A 14,229-nucleotide genomic window follows, 5' to 3' on the forward strand; every position below is an offset into this window, starting at 1 on the left:
GATCACGGACCGTAATACGGTTCAATTCCCGGAAATCCAAACAAGGTCTCAGCGATCCATCCTTCTTTTTTACAAAGAACAAACCTAGACGGCCTAATATGACCTTTTGCCAAACTCTCGGCGACATACTTTCGCATGACCTCTCTTTCGGGTTGAGAAAGATTGTAAAGCCAAGACTTTGGCAACTTAGCCCCTGGGATGAGATTAACTGGACAATCATAGTCAAAATCTGAGAGATACTGAGGTAAAGCCGTAGTGGACACACCAGAGATAGATGTGCCAAGACAATTATCCGAACAAAACTCACTCCAACCAATGATTTGTCTTGCTTGCCAATCTATAATTGGGTTATGTTTATTCAACCATGGTAACCCCAAAACTATAGGAGCCGGCAAATCCTTCATGACAAAACAAGACATAATCTCAACATGTGAATCACCCACCCTTAAGTGAATACCATGAGCAATATGAGTGAGACTCCTTTGAGAAAGAGGGGAAGAATCAATTGCAAAAACCGGAATCTGTTTCTAAAGTGCAAGTACTTAGACCCAGATTTTGAAGAAAAAAGAAAGTCAATAAGGTTTACCCCACCACCACAGTCAAGGAATACTTCAACAAAAGTTTTTTTGGAGTCTAGCGTCACCATAGCTGGAAGGAGAAAACGGGTATTACAGGGAGCTTGCATACCTGCCTGCTCCACCACACCATTCACGCTACCAAGAGTCAGGAATTTTTTTTATTTTTTTTTCTCTTCCACATGCGGTTTAACAAAAGGACAAGCAAAAATAAAATGACCCCTTTTCCCACAGTAGTAACATAGTTTGTGCAATTTTCTAAAGTCTCTACTACCAGAACGGAAAGAAACCTCACCCAGCTGCATGGGTTCCTCCCCTACCCCAGAGTTACCTGTAACATCACCCTGGGAAGCAGTAGAGACGAAACCACTCACAGAAGGGATCCCTTGCGCGGAGGGAGCCCTACACCATTCTCTAATATGTCTATCTAACCGTACTGCCAAAGACATTGCATTCTCCAAAGAATCTGGGTACTCATGAAAAGCAAGGGCATCTTTCAATCTCTCAGAGAACCTGACTAACAAATCTGACTACGTAACGCGGGATCATTCCACTCTGACTCGGTGGCCAATCTCCTAAACTCAACACAGTAAGCCTCTGCAGTTTGTTCACCCTGTAATAAATTACGTAATTTTGATTCCGCCATAGAGACCCGATCTGGGTCATCGTAGATTAATCCCAGGGCCTTAAAAAATTCTTCCACTGACTGGAGGGTCCGAGAACCGGGCTGCAAAGAAAAGGCCCAGGATTGCACGTCCCCTTTAAGCAGAGAAATGATTATACCTATCCTCTGACTCTCATCACCTGACGACGATGGACGCAGCCGAAAATGCAATTTGCATGACTCTCTAAAATGGATAAAGTCATCCGTACCCCCTGCAAATCTATCAGGAAGAGCGACTTTAGGCTCCCCACAAATTTGACCTGCAACTGATGCCAGAGCATTCTGACATTGTGTGACCAAATTACGTAGCTTCGCAACCTCTAGGGATAGCCCCTGCATGCGGTCAACTAACGCATCAATTGACGTCATCACAAAACCACTGAGCAATGACAGTCAAAGTATTGGCGGGTTATAATGTCACGGCGGACGGGATCTCAGATACACAGATAAACCAACAAACAAGTTTCTAGGCGAGAAGCTGGGGAAAGGTCACCTCCTAACAAATCCCTGACTTCTCTCCCTACACTGCTAAGCCCACATTCAGACTTTGAAGGTAGGAATAATGTGTCCTCGTGCCTGGGCTAAAAATACCCTAGAATCCCTGAGATGGTGAAAGGGGAATAGGGGCAGCCTGCTCCCTCAGAACCTGGAGGGGACAGACGACACACAAACAGCCTAGACAGCAAACAACAAAAAGAGAAACCAAACTTATCTTATCTGAGCTGGAACAGACAATCCTTCCTTCCTTGCTTCCAAGGCCAGACTGATTTCTATAACCCGCACAGAACACTGGGAATGAGTGAGATTTAAACCAATGACCCCAACCAGTGCACCTGAAGGGAGGCGGATGTAGCACGACTCCAAAACAAAACAAAAAACTAAACACGTGCTGCTATTCTGGCTGACCTCCGCACATAGTCAGAGCAGGGCATGACAGCGTGTGTGTCAGGCCTACAGCGTCTACTCTGCCAACTTCTGCCAGTTCACAGTGCCACTCATATCTGGTGTCACAGTAGCTTGCACACATAGTACCACTAATCGAAAAAAAAATGACAGGCAGAGACAGGCCACCCCGCAGGGGCCGTCGTGGTCGTGGTGCTTTGATTCCCTTTGGCCCTAGAATAATGCCCAGTGTTCAGAGGCCACGTACCCTGAGGACATAGTTCTGAGGACATAGTTGACTCGCTAACACAGGACACCCAATCTTCTACAGCTTCCGCTCGGAACCTTGACGCACCATCCTCCTCCAGCTTAGCTTTGGGCACCTCTCAAGTTACCACTCGCCCGTCTGCCGCCACCACCAACACTATCACCACAGCCGCTTCACTTGATCTGTCAGAGGAGTTATTTACACATCAGTTGGAAGAAATGAGTGATGCACAACCATTATTGCCAGAGGATGTAGATAACAGGGATATGTCTCAGTCAGGCAGCATTACACACATGGACGTACGGTGTGATGATAATGATGATGTTGTACCCACTGCTGCTTCCTTTGCTGAGTTGTCAGATACAAGTGAAGCGGTTGATGATGACGATGTGTCCGTGGATGTCACGTGGGTGCCCGCTCGAAGAGAAGAAGAACAGGGTGAAAGTTCAGATGGGGAGACAGATAGGAGGAGAAGACGAGTTGGAAGCAGGGGGAGGTCATCGCAAGGAGCTAGTGGCACAGTCAGACAGCATACATCGGCAACCGGGGTCAGCCAGACAGCACGCCAATCAATGCATGCTGTTGTCACCACCAGAATGCCGTCATTGCAGAGCTCAGCAGTGTGGCATTTTTTTTGTGTGTCTGCCTCTGACAACAGCGATGCCATTTGCAACCTGTGCCAAAAGAAACTGAGTCATGGAAAGTCCAACACCCACCTAGGTACAGCTGCTTTGCAAAGGCACATGATTGCACATCACAAACGCCTATGGGATCAACACATGAGTACAAGCAGCACACAAACTCAAAGCCGCCATCCTCCTCCTGGTCCAGCATCTTCAGCCACGTCAACCACTGCTGTCCTCCTTGCCCCCTCTCAACAATCTGCCACTCCGTCTCTCGCCTTGAGCAGTTCCTGCTCATCTGCCCACAGTCAGGTGTCTGTCAAGGACATGTTTGAGCGTAAGAAGCCAATGTCACAAAGTCACCCCCTTGCCCGGCGTCTTACAGCTGGCTTGTCTGAACTCTTAGCCCGCCAGCTTTTACCATACAAGCAGGTGGAGTCTGAGGCGTTCCAAAAATTTGTAGCTATTGGGATACCGCAGTGGAAGGTACCCGGCCGAAATTTCTTTCCACAAAAGGCAATCCCCAACCTGTACTCGATTGTGCAAAAGGAAGTAATGGCATGTCTGGCACACAGTGTTGGGGCAAGGGTCCATCTGACCACTGATACCTGGTCTGAAAAGCACGGTCAGGGCAGGTATATCACCTACACTGCGCATTGGGTAAACCTGCTGACGGCTGCCAAGCATGGAATGCATGGCTCTGCAGAGGAGTTGGTGACACTGCCACGACTTGCAGGCAGGCCTGCTGCCACCTCCTCTACTCCTCCTACTCCATCCTCTTCCATAACCTCCTCGGCTGAGTCCTCTTCTGCTGCTGTGTCTTGCTCCACATCAACGGCACCCCCCCCAGCTCCCCAGGGGCTATTCCACATCCCGGATACGGCAGTGTCACACCGTCTTGGGGTTGACTTGCCTGAAAGCAGAGAGTCACACCGTACCAGCACTCCTGTCCGCCCTGAACGCACAGGTGGATCAGTGTCTGACTCCGCACCAACTGGAGATCGGCAAAGTGGTGTGTGACAACGGAAGCAATTTGTTGGCAGCATTAAATTTGGGCAAGTTGACACATGTGCCGTGCATGGCACATGTGTGTAATCTGATTGTACAACGCTTTGTGCATAAGTACCCAGGCTTACAGGACGTCCTGAAGCAGGCCAGGAAGGTGTGTGGCCATTTCAGGCGTTTCTACGAGGCCATGGCGCACTTTTCAGATATCCAGCGGCGAAACAACATGCCAGTGAGACGCATGATTTGAGACAGCCCAACACGTTGGAATTCAACACTCCTAATGTTCGACCGCCTGCTCCAACAAGAAAAAGCCGTTAACGAGTATTTGTATGACCGGGGTGCTAGTAAAGCCTCTGCGGAGCTGGGAATTGTTTTGCCACGTTAATGGACGCTCATGCGCAATGCCTGTAGGCTCATGCGTCCTTTTGAGAAGGTGACAAACCTAGTCAGTCGCACCGAAGGCACCATCAGCGACATCATACCATTTGTTTTCTTCCTGGAGCATGCCCTGCGAAGAGTGCTGGATCAGGCCGTAGATGAGCGTGAAGAGGAAGAGGAAGAGTTATGGTCACCACCAGAAACAGCCTTATCAGCATCGCTTGCTGGACCTGCGGCAACGCTGGAAGAGGATTGTGAGGAAGAGGAGTCAGAGGAGGAATGTGGCTTTGAGGAGGAGGAGGAAGACCAACCACAACAGGCATCCCAGGGTGCTCGTTGTCACCTATTTGGTACCCATGGTGTTGTACGTGGCTGGGGGGAAGAACATACCTTCAGTGAGATCACTGAGGACGAGGAACGGGACATGAGTAGCTCGGCATCCAACCTTGTGCAAATGGGGTCTTTCATGCTGTCATGCCTGTTGAGGGACCCTCGTATAAAAAGGCTGAAGGAGAACGACCAGTACTGGGTGGCCACGCTACTAGACCCCCGATATAAGCCGAAAGTGCCTGAAATGTTACCGGATTACCGCAAGTCGGAAAGGATGCAGCAGTTCCAAAATAAATTTAAAAGTATGCTTTACACAGCGTATAAGGGTGATGTAACAGCACAACGGTAATCTAACAGGGGAAGAGGTGAAAGTAATCCTCCTCCTCCCACGACCACGCCGGCAAGGACATGACACTTTACAGACGTGTTGTTGATGGAGGACATGCAGAGCTTTTTAAGTCCTACGCATCGGCACAGCCCTTCAGGGTCCACCCTCAGGGAACGACTCGACCGACAGGTAGCAGACTACCTCGCCTTAACTGCAGATATTGACACTCTGAGGAGCGATGAACCCCTTGACTACTGGGTGTGCAGGCTTCACCTGTGGCCTGAGCTATCCCAATTTGCGATAGAACTTCTGGCCTTCCCCGCTTCAAGTGTCCTGTCAGAAAGGACCTTCAGTGCAGCAGGAGGTATTGTCACTGAGAAGAGAAATCGCCTAGGTCAAAAAAGTCTACATTACCTCACCTTTATTAAGATGAATGAGGGATGGCTCCCAAAGGGACTGACAATGGGCTATACATTCGACTAAACAAGGCCTGATGAGATGAGCTGCCTTGGGCTAAAAATGGTCCACACGCTGCTGTATTTTATCTCTGAATGCCGGATGACTTTTGTGACTTATTCGCCACCAACTAGGGTTCAAGCCGCAATGTTTTAGGGCACTTTCTGCCTGGAAAACAAATATCTATTTTTCTGGCCGCTGCTACAGTAGCGGCTGCAACAATACCTAATTTTTCAGGCATGTGTACATGCCTAATTTTTCTGGCCTCTGGTGCTGCACTGTGGCTTAAAAAAAAAAAAAAAAAAAAAGCACATACATGTGTCAATTCCCCTTCGTGATCGTTACCTTGTTGTTGTGAAGGGGCTTGCGTATCACAATGAAGCGATCACCTCTATGAGTGTGTTGGCAATGTCAATGTTGGCACACCCCAGATGATAAGGTCGTTGCTTCATTGTGAACAGACCAAAAGCGATCGGCTGGATAATTTTGCGATCGGCTGGATAAAAAACATTAATTTTCTTTGTGATCATCTAAGGTGATCATTAAAGCCTACTAGGCCAACAATGGGCCACACTGCAGAATCATTGTTTTCTGGGTCACTTAACTGTCACTGAACTACCTCAGCACGACCATAGGCTTTGAAAAAACCCCATCGCCTGCAATCTCCCAAACGTGCGCACGAGCACAGTCATAACTATACCAAGATTGACGCATAGAGGTATAAAATTTATGTCATGAGTGTGTCAACTATTGACAACTCTTTGCGGTTGTCTAAAATCTATTCCATACACGTCCCCTGATAGGGGACGTAAGAGGGATTAAACTGATAAGAATAGAACTACTTAACACACCACTCCTATCTGGTGGCACATTAGATTCCACGCGCAGTGCCCCAAATTTGAAGTAGGAGGACTGACCAAGCATCTTTTTCCATCTCCCAGTTCCTAAAATCGATGCCATATACACGTCCCCTGATAGGGGACGTAACAGGGATTAAACTGATAAGAATAGAACTACTTAACACACCACTTCTATATGGTGGCACTTTTGATTGCACGCGCAGTGCCCCAAATTTGAAGTAGGAGGACCGACCAAGCATCTTTTTCCATCTCCCGGTTCCTAAAATCGATGCCATATACACGTCCCCTGATAGGGGACGTAACAGGGATTAAACTGATAAGAATAGTACTACTTAACACACCACTCCTATCTGGTGGCACATTAGATTGCACGCGCAGTGCCCCAAATTTGAAGTAGGAGGACCGACCAAGCATCTTTTTCCATCTCCTGGTTCCTAAAATCGATGCCATATACACGTCCCCTGATAGGGGACGTAACGGGGATTAAACTGATAGGAATAGTACTACTTAACACACCTTATATTAATAATAATAATAATAATAATACTAGTGGACGTAACAGGGATTAAACTGATAGGAATAGTACTACTTAACACACCTTATAATAACGCAGAGAGAGGCAACGCTGAGAGAGAAGTCTGAAGAAGAGGAGTCAGAGGAGGAAGATGGCTTTGAGGAGGTGGAAGACCAAACACAGCAGGTGTCCCAGGGGGCTTGTTGTCACCTTTCGGGGACCCTTGGTGTTTTACGTGGCTGGGTGGAGGAAGAGACCTTCAATGACATCAGTGAAGACAAGGAACGGGGCATGGCTAGCTTGGTATCCAACCTTGTGCAAATGGGGAGTTTGCGGTTGTGCAAATGGACTGTTTGCTGTTGTTTGCGGTGCGTTAAACGGGGAGTTTGGTCTGTCACTGTGAAGCGGGCGTAACCCTTACACTACCTGATCGATACAACATCATATCTGATGTTTTAAAGCACGTTATTCCAAACAATTTAGGAATGTTAGGTGATTTATGCCCTTTATGGATTAAATCCAGACTCTGCGTCAACTATGTAATTTTCCATGGGAGTTTTGCCATGGATCCCCCTCTGGCATGCCACAGTCCAGTTGTTAGTCCCCTTGAAACAACTTTTCCATCACTATTGTGGCCAGAAAGAGTCCCTGTGGGTTTTAAAATTTGCTGCCTATTGAAGTCTATGGCGGTTCGCCCGTTCGCGAATATTTGAGGAAATTTGCGTTTGCCGTTCGCGAACGGAAAATTTTATGTTCGCGACATCTCTAACCGCCTCTACTTGTTCTGGCCTCATCATTCGTACACCGGTATTTGGGCCTACAAAATAACGCTGAACGCCTACGTGCACCTGAGGAAGGTGTTTCATTTGGGCGTGTAGCTGGCACAGATGGACCAAGTCCTTTCCCTGCAACAGGAGCTCCACCAAAACCAGCAGCACCACGACCAGGGCCACGTCGCTTATTTGATGCTCTCCTCATTCTTTGATGTCATTCCCCAAACTAACAGATTAACTATATTAATTTCCCTGTCATGTATGCAATGCAGGTGTACCTCACACAAAAATTGGGTATATTTCACCCACCGAACTAACAGACAAATTAACTATATCAATTTCACTGTCACGCATGCAATGCAGGTGTACCTCACACAAAAATTGGTTTCATGTCACCCACCGAGCTAACAGATGGATTAACTATATTTATTTCCCTGTCAGGTATGCAGTGCAGGTGTACCTCACAACAAGAATGGGAATATGTCACCCACCAATCTAACAGATGGATTAACTATATTAATTTCCCTTTCACATATACAATGCAGGTGTACCTCACACAAAAAATGGGTATATGTTACCCACCGAACTAACAGTCAAATTAACCATATTCAGATGGATTACACCCAAGAGTGCTTAAAGAGCTCAGTTTAGTCATTGCTGTTCCCCTGTTTATAATTTTTAAGGATTCTCTAGGGACTGGTACAGTGCCATGTGATTGGCGCAAGGCAAACGTGGTGCCCATATTCAAAAAAGGATCAAGGTCCTCCACAGGTAATTATAGACCAGTTAGTTTAACTTCTGTTGTGGTAAAAATGTTTGAAGGACTCTTAAGGGACTATATACAAGAGTATGTGACTATAAATAATATTATAAGTGATAACCAGCATGGGTTTACCAAGGACAGAAGTTGTCAGACTAACCTGATTTGTTTTTATGAGAAGGTGAGTAGTAGCCTGGACAGAGGGGCGGCTGTAGATGTAGTGTTTCTGGATTTTGCAAAGGCTTTTGATACGGACCCTCATAGATGCTTAATAAGTAAAGTAAGGTCTATTGGCTTGGAAAGTATAGTTTGTTACTGGATTGAAAACTGGCTAAAGGACCGTGTCCAGAGAGTTGTGGTCAATAATTCCTATTCAGAATAGTCCCAGGTTATAAGTGGTGTACCCCAAGGTTCAGTGCTGGGCCCTTTATTATTTAATTTATTTATTAATGATATTGAGGACGGGATTAATAGCACCATATCTATTTTTGCAGATGACACTAAACTGTGTAGAACTGTACGGTCTATGGAAGATGTCCACAAACTACAAGCTGACTTGAACACTCTGAGTGATTGGGCATCAACTTGGCAAATGAGGTTAAATGTGGACAAATGCAAAGTTATGCATCTTGGTAGTAATAATCTCTGTGCTTCATATGTCCTAGGTGATGTAGCACTGGGAGAGTCACTTATAGAGAAGGATTTGGGTGTCCTTGTGGATGGTAGATTAAATTACAGTATACAATGTCAATCAGCTGCTTCTAAGGCCACCAGGATATTGTCATGTATTAAATGAGGCATGGACTTGCGGGGCAGGGATGTAATACTACCACTTTACAAAGCGCGCCTCATTTGGAATACGCAGTCCAGTTCTGGGCACCAGTACATAGAAAGGATGCACTGCAGCTGGAAAAAGTACAAAGGAAAGCGACTAAAATGATAAGGGGCATGGAGGGTCTTAGTTATGAAGAAAGATTAAAAGAATTGAATTTATTTAGTCTTGAGAAGAGACATCTAAGGGGGGACATGATTAACCTGTACAAGTATATAAATGGGCCATACAAAAAATATGGTGAAAAACTGTTCCATGTAAAATGTGCTCAAAAGACAAGGGGGCACTGCCTCCGACTGGAGAAGAAAAAGTTCAGTCTCCAGAAGCGTAAAAGCTTCTTTACTGTAAGAACTGTGCATCTGTGGAATAGACTTCCTCAGGATGTGGTCACAGCAGGAACAGTGGGCAGTTTTAAAAAGGGTTTAGATGAATACTTAGGCCTCATTCACAAGACTGTATATGCGGTTTGGACATATACCCATTAATTTCTATGGGGCTGCAAAAAATGTGGCCAGCACACGGATGTCATATGTGTGCTGTCCACATCCGTGTGGCCATGTCAAAAATTATAAAACAGGTAATGTGAGTCCAGAGGAAAAAATATCTCCAGACTGTTTGCAGCTGAGTGGAGAGAAACAGTGTTTTTTAGGCCTTCGTTCACATCTTTGTTAAGGAGATCCAGCAGGCTGCCCGGCACAGAGCAACCTTCCGTATCTCACAGGATTCTCTACTTAGAGTCGATGGGAATCCAGCGTAGATCCAGATGCTTTGCAAAATAAATGCCATGTTTCAGTGAGACAAAATGCAACTTTTTTTTTGTTCGACCAACAGCCGGTATTTGGACAAGATCTCCTTATTAAGGGCTCTTTCACTTAACTGTATGGGCTCCATGCCAATATTGTGGACCACAAACGGTTGGCCTGAAAAATACGGGCAACGGCCTTGTCCACTCTGTGCTGCGCATGTGGACCCATTGACTTGAATGTGTCCGCTATCCGCAAAATACGGCTAAAGATAGGACATGTCACAGGCACAGATCTGAAGCCCATGGAAACACTCTTAAGGTACTTTCACACTAGTGTTTTTCTTTTCCGGCGCTGATTTCCGTCCTAGGGGCTCAAATCCGGAAAATAACTGATCAGTTGTATCCCCATGCATTCTGAATAAAGAGTAATCCGTTCAGGATGCATCAGGATGTCTTCCGTTCAGTCTTTTTGACTGATCAGGCTTTTCAGAAAACCATAGCATGTTGTATTTTTACCTCCGGCCAAAAATCCGGAACACTTTGACTGAACGCCGGATCTGACCTTTTTCCCATTGACTTGCATTAACGCCGGATCCGGCGCCGTGTGTTCCGTCAAACCGGATCCGGCTTTTGCATGTTAAACCCGAAAAAAACAGAAAAAATAGTTAAAGTCCATAAATTTTGTTTGTTTTGTTTGTTTTCACCAATGCATTTTTTCATTGTGATCAAAATCCTGATCAGAATTAAAATGCAATCCGTTTTCACACGTTTTTCCGGATCCGGCGGGCAGTTCCGGTGACGGAATTGAACAACGGATTCAAACAACGCTAGTGTGAAAGTAGCCTTAAGCGCTTCCATGGGCTTTCAGGTCCACAAAAGATAGGTCATTGCCCCAAAGGTGTCCTCTTGATTAGGTAACCACACCTCTAACTAGTCATGTGTGCAACACACTACTGAGCAAACATGTTTTATCATTGTAAAAATGTATCCTACAATATACCCCCAACTACTATGCAATTAAACTGTTAGAAAACCAACAAGATAGAGTGTATAGGCTGTAATACCCTGCTCTGACTTGGTATAAAGTACAATGAAAAAGTCAGGTACAGATGCACTCAGCAATGCATATAGATATTCCTCTACAAGCGAGGTGACATGTAGGTAATTTTGAAGCAGAAGCAGCGCTTGCTACCTCTTCAAGTAGCTGGATGCTGGGATTTAGATCCCCACCAATCTGATATTGATGACCTCTCCTGAGGATAGGTCATCAATATTCAACCACTACACAACCCCTTTAATTCAGCAATATCCTATGTGTAGCCTCAGTAGCTGCAGTAGTAAAGGATTTTAGAATACACATTTTAGAATTACTATTGTCAGTGAACTACCCGTACAGCAGGTTGTGTTTGCTTTTGTCATTTATATCTTAGGAACAGATTTTTCCCATTTTTTAACATTATACATTTTGCATGATTTTTTTAAATAGTAGCTCTAAATCTCCATTTGGCCATATAAAAAGATCTAAATGCATACTTGTTAACACTAGGTAGACAGTAGAATTTGTTAATTCCCGTTCAGTGCAGCAGATTCTCCTGCATCCAGTTTTCTACCAGCTCATAGAAATTCAGTATATGATTCTTCTATCTGATCTTCTAAATTCCCTTAATCTCAGGGTCAAAGACAGATCCTTGAGAGACCAAAAACAGCTTTATTCAGCAGTTGACAGCTCTATTACAGTATCAGTGTAATGCATATAACCAGAACAGCAGCTTTTCTAATGATTCCTATATTGTTATTGTTCTAAATTAATCAGGTAATGAGAATGCATGGTACTTGTCCTTTGTAATCTATCTACCAATAGTTCTCAATTAGTACTATGAAAGAAATTGGTATATAATATTCAATAGAAGAATAGAAATTCTAACCGTTATTCTAATAGTTGTGCCTTTTTTCCTCTTAATATATAGCTAATATTTATTATTTTCAATTTAAAACGGAAAATTCCAAATCATCAATCCTACTGTGAGCGCTGCAGGTCTCAGGTGCGGTGGGTTCTGTTCACACCAAGTTCCAATATACAAGACAAATGAGAAACCACGCTGCTCCTAGCAGATACAGATTCGGCCAGTTTGAAAGATGTAGGCACTCCTTGATGTCACCAATCACTGTTCGGTTAATACTTCAAAATAAACTCCTACTCGTCTCTCCTATAGGCAAGTGGATAGAGGAGCAAGAGATAGTGAAGTACTGTAGTTGCTTTTATAAAACCAGCATTTATTGTACTTACAAGATCATGAAAAATACAGGCATAGCAGATTCTTAGATTGGTCTCCTGCCTAGTGCCCAACCTGGGTTTCACCTCTGCTTCATCAGGGGCGTACGTCCCACCCTTTTATATCCGACCGGGAGTTACTCCTCCCTCCACCTATCTAAGATGATCCCCTCCATTCACAAGCCCAATTTATAGTCCTTTTCATATTTTCAATGTATTGTGTCCATAAAATTACATTCATTGTTCATACATTTAAAAATTCTAAAACCATAGTTTTTTTAAATCCAATTTTCAACAACCCCCTCTTACCCCACCCTCTAACACGCTTTACAAATCCATCAATGAAAACCACACTTTACCTCTCCTTCATGGTCACATGACCAAAAGCAGCCATTCAGTGATCACTACTCTAGTCCCAATAATATAAACGGAATCATGTGCACAGCGTCAACCAATAAGCTAACGCTGCAAAACTCATTCATATAGGCGGAAACCCCGATTCTCTGTCACTAGGAGGAGGTGCAACATTTTCCACATCAGTGAATCAAGGGGACCCAGAGGGAAGAGATTCTGGGGGTTCAAAGACAGCGCGAAAAGTGCAGAACTCCACAAAAAAGAAACCTAATAGAGGAACTAGGGGTAAGGGAACGAAATCCCAGACCCAAATCCAAGAAACCAAAGGAGAAATAGAGGGAATATATAACCTAAGTTCTTATCAACTTACAGACAATGAAAAATCGGTATTAATGAAAGGATTAAAATTTTCCCCCACTAAATAGCTAAATAAGTTTGAGACATTTTTGGATGTTCATAAGTATGTTAGGAAATTGAACTTAGCGAAATATGCGAGCCAATTATTACTGTGTGGCAGAGGGAGGAGCAGTTCATACTGACCTGCGGGAAAAATCAAAGTTTTTTCCGCAATTAAAAGAGAATGAGTGTATAGAGGCATTCAAAAGAGGAATATTGATATAAAACCAACACATTATAAGCTAAAGTATGATGAGAGACAAGCTTTGAGATCCTTAGAAGCAAATTCTGAGATATTTATAAAACCCGCTGATAAGGGGGGTGTGGTTGTAGTGCTGGATAAAAAAAAATATAAGGCAGAAATGTTGAGATTGTTGAATGATAAAAATACATATAAACTACTTAAAAAAGACCCCACTATGGAATTTAAAGGTGAGATGGAAACCTTTCTAGGAAGGGGATACGAGAGAGAGATTTTGAATAAAAAGGAATATGAATATTTGAGAATCAAACATCCCAGTAATATTGGTTATATATCAACTTCCCAAAATCCATAAGTCTCACTGACCCCTCGGAGAAAACCCATTGTCTCGGGGATCAACTCCGTGATGAGCAGACTCTTCCGTGTTGATTTCTTTTTGCAGAAATATGTGATGGAGACACCATCGTACTTGAAGGATACGGGGAATGTGATAAGAGTTTTAAATGAGTTCTGACCATATAATACATTTTTTTATCTAGCTACGGTAGATGTAATGTCTCTATACATGGTGATTCCTAAAGAAAAAGGTCTAACAGCAGTTCGATATCAACTGAATAAAAGTCCCAGAATTTCTTAAGAACAGGGGAAATTTGTAATTGACTGTCTGGATTTTTGTTTGAGTCTCAATTATTTTTGGTTTAATGACAATTTTTATTTACAGTTGACTGGAACAGGGATGGGGCGAAATTCGCCCCCAGTGTCGCCAATTTATTCATGGCCCTTTGGGAAAAAGATTACATTGACCCAGTTATAAATTTAGAAAAGGAGAAGGTGGAGATCACGTTTTTGGAAATGATTTATTGATGATTGCCTATTAATTTGGGAAGGAAAACTATTGGGGCTTGAGGAGTTCTTGCAATATATTAATACCAACCAATGGAACTTAACTTTTACTGGTACTATTAGCCAAGATAATATTAACTTTTTAGATTTAACTATATTTGTGTAG

The sequence above is a fragment of the Bufo bufo genome, chromosome 10 (genome assembly GCF_905171765.1).
Source record: "Bufo bufo chromosome 10, aBufBuf1.1, whole genome shotgun sequence".
Taxonomy (NCBI): Eukaryota; Metazoa; Chordata; class Amphibia; order Anura; family Bufonidae; genus Bufo; species Bufo bufo.